Below are 3,712 nucleotides of genomic sequence, written 5' to 3'. Positions count from 1 at the left end.
AAACCGAGGTGGGTAAACCATCGGCTACGTCTTTTAATAATATAGACATAATACCGGGTGTACGCCTACACCCGACTGTCAAGGTCGTGGCCATTTCTTCGAATGATGCCAAAGATATCCGGGACATGGTCATTAATCCCCCAAAGGCTTTTAAGTAACAAGACTGTTTAAATGAGCCGATCAAATTTAATACCCACTCAGCGTGGAGGATTTAATGCTCAATCAAGCGGTATATTATATACCGTAACCCAAGCCCGTATAAGGGAAAATAAGTTAAAAGTATTTACCTTTGCAATGTATATTCCTTAATCAATTAAATCACCGATATCTTTTACTGGGCTCCTTATTCTGGAACGAAGGTTTTAAAATAACCTATTAGAATCCTAACGGGTCTTTATATTAGCCGTAGCCTAGACCGGTTAGTTTCGAGGGATAGGTACGGTTTAATCGCGTGAAAGGCGAAAACCGAGAATGGAATGTGATTCTGACCCAACAAGTTCGGAGACTTGTTTTATATGGGTTTAATATTCACACTCTGGATTTTGGGGTCAAAATGATATGGTTTGACCCGTATCGGCTAATCTATGTAAACTAGTTACATAAGCCGAACCGTGCGCGCAATAGGCGCAACGGGTAACCGTAGGAGTCCTACACTGTTTTCCTAAGTCAATATACTTTAAAGAGGTTGTGATATCAGTAGGATACCTTCCATAATGCCCGTAACGAGTTTTAGTTCATTATACGCCCCGTAGGGGTTTTCCGGTCATTTTAAAGACTTTTAAAGGGGTTTCTGAGTTCTACAGGAAACCTGAGTTTCCTGTAACACCCCAGTTTTCGTATGTCTTAATATAATAAACTAATAGTGAGGATTTAACGACAAAGAATGGTAAATATAAATTTTTATCATTATACCCCAAAATATAAATTTATGAATATGTTAACTAAGAATGTATGAAAATAAAAGTTCAACTATCAAGTATAATGCTCAATATTTGAGGGACCAAAGTTGGGCAATTAGAAAGATAATTTAATTAAAACTCACAACACAAAACACACACATCAGACATATGTGTGCGTGTATGTGCGACTAGAAGAGGGCAAGGGAAGAACAAACCCTAAACAACACAAATCAATCAAATTGAAAGGGGATTTGAGGACTAAATGAATGCATGAACCAAGAATGTTGGTCCCTTAAGTGTTTCTAACATCAAGTAAGTCAAATTTTATGTTTTAAGTAATGTTTGATGAAGCGGGTTTTGTGTAATCCGTGATTAGATGTGCGATTTAACATGAATGCTACTTGATATGAACATATGGAGGTTGTAATATGTGCAATTTTGAATGTATTGATAGCTTGGGGTAAAACCCACTTGTAATTGTAGGAAAATAGAGTTAAGTGAACTTTATGGAATGAATTGAATAATGTTGATGTTAAATAGATGTATAAAACGTGTTTAAATGGGTAATTTGATATAAATCATGTGTAATATGGATATGATATTGATTGTGAAAGAGTATTTTAATCTTTGGGTGAATATGGGAAAAATGTGTTTAAGGTAGTTGTACTTTATGCTTTGTAGATAGTACGCACGCAATGTGTTCGATGAAATGCCTAAATGGGTTTAGTTATGGTTTTTACATGAATACTTGATAAGTCAATGTAACTCCTTATGATAATGACGTGTGTGATTAGTAGATATCATAAGGTACAATAAGGATTGTGAAAGTGATGTTTATGAAAGCTAAAGTGTAAAGTTATGACATATAGGCACGAAGAAAGAAGAAGGAGCAAGTCACTCGAAATCACAAGCATCTCAAGATCGCGGTAAGTTCATATGAGCTTTATTTACTTTAAAAGTAGTTTTATGAAAAGTAGTATTTGGTTCTATGGATTTGTTGTAAAGGTTCATAACGGGTCGAATAATGTAAGTGTATTGAAAAGTATGGTCCTTAACGATTCATTGTGAATGATTCGGAAAGCGATACATTGGATGTTTTCGAATGGAGGTATGTATGCTAAAAAGGTAACAAGACATGTTAATGGATTGAACAATGATAGGTAATTAAAGGAATTTTGAAGTAATAAGTGTTATGAACTAATAATGTTTTTGTTATGAATGCTAGGTAAATCCCTTGCTTGATTGCGGCGCACCCGAACCGAACACACACATGAAACGTCGACCTTATGCGCTTCCGGTCCAAGTTGTTTATTTGATGGGTTAACTTACCATTTTGTCTAGTAAATGTTATTTTGTAAGTGTCTAGTTTGTTAGTAAAAAGTTGGCATACTAAACTTTTGTGTAGTTTGTGCAAAATGTTCATGGCGAACCATATACGGTCTTAACTTTGATTATGTTGGAAAGTGTCGTAGTATTAATAGTAATGGTATTGTTAAAAACAGGGAGAAAGGTACCTATTATGAACGGGTCATGTCAAAATTTTGGTAAAATTGTAAAAGAAATTGTATGTCGATTGGTCGAATGAGGAATTTGGGGCTCCACAAGTGGAAGTTTATGTTAAATATCAAAAGTGAAAAATTTGGGCGTTTCAAGTTGGTATCAGAGCCTAGGTTTGAGGGATTTAAGCATCAAGTGCTTGAACTCAAACCAAAAGCTCGGGAGAAGTGTGTGTTCGATCCGTGGCGCAAAGCAAGTAAGTGTTCTAAATGATTACGTTATGAAATAATTTTGCATTTCAATATAAATTGATGTGGGACGTTATGAAATGATTACGTGATGTAGTGGAAGATATAGGATGAATCAGATTCAGTTTGGGGGTTAATACGGGTCAAAAGGGAGTAGAAAAACATGAAAAATCAATAAAAGTACGCTGGGCACTACCGTAAGTTACGGTGGTACCGTAATTTACGGTAGCACCTGGGAGAAAGGATGGCTACCGTAAAACAGTAGCTCAGTACTGTAAAGGAAAAAGGGCCACCGTAAGTTACGGTACCACCGTAACTTACGGTGGAGCTCATTTTCAGCCCATTTCAAAATATATTGTTCTGTTTATTGTTTTATTCATACGGAAGGTACTTAGAATGATATAATTCGATCCTAATGGGTAAGAAAAGTATATCAAGATGTAAGGGATAAAGAATACTAGGGAGTTGGTTGTCGGAAACGTTGAGTTTCCAAAGAAAGTTTAAGCATGGTTTAGTCATGAGTAATTTCTTTCACATATTAGAAAGAATGAGAGCTACGTAGCACTAGCATGATCATATGATAGAAAGGATGAATGAATGTCTAAAATAAAGAATGATACGATACAATGACGATAAGGCAAGAAGTATGAATGATGAATGGAACGTGTCATGATAAAATGATGTTAAGACATGATGGTGGAAGAAATGAAATGAAATCTAATGAATGTAACGAATGTTTTATGTAGATGGCCGATAGGGTGAATGCGAATGAGGACGATGAAGCACGCCGAAATGAAATAAAAGCTATGGTTGTGGAAGAAGTAATGAAAGCAATTGAGGCTAGTATTCCCCGACTAGCTCAAGAAGTCGAAGGGCAAGTATTGGAAATAATTAATACCTCGGTAACTTCCAAGGTAGAAGAATTGAAAGAAATGATTAGCGAATTGCAAGTGAAGAAAAGCTTTCGGCGATGCACGTACAAGGAGTTCATGGCATGCAACCCCTTACCATACAAAGGGGAAGTTGATCCGATAGCTTGTCAAAGGTGGATTTCCAGTACCGAGGCAG

The 3,712-nt window shown here is 36.2% G+C and overlaps 1 long non-coding RNA gene across 1 annotated transcript; it reads left to right on the top strand.

The window, feature by feature from the left end:
* Nucleotides 1-1,766: 1,766 nt before the first annotated feature.
* LOC110871419 lies at nt 1,767-2,353 on the top strand. The gene is made up of 2 exons (XR_002553720.2): nt 1,767-1,825; nt 2,125-2,353. It is a non-coding gene; the product is annotated as an uncharacterized LOC110871419 (long non-coding RNA).
* Nucleotides 2,354-3,712: the final 1,359 nt, after the last annotated feature.

The sequence above is a fragment of the Helianthus annuus genome, chromosome 8, assembly GCF_002127325.2.
Source record: "Helianthus annuus cultivar XRQ/B chromosome 8, HanXRQr2.0-SUNRISE, whole genome shotgun sequence".
In the NCBI taxonomy this organism is placed as follows: Eukaryota; Viridiplantae; Streptophyta; class Magnoliopsida; order Asterales; family Asteraceae; genus Helianthus; species Helianthus annuus.
This window is presented reverse-complemented; position numbering and strand designations above follow the sequence as displayed.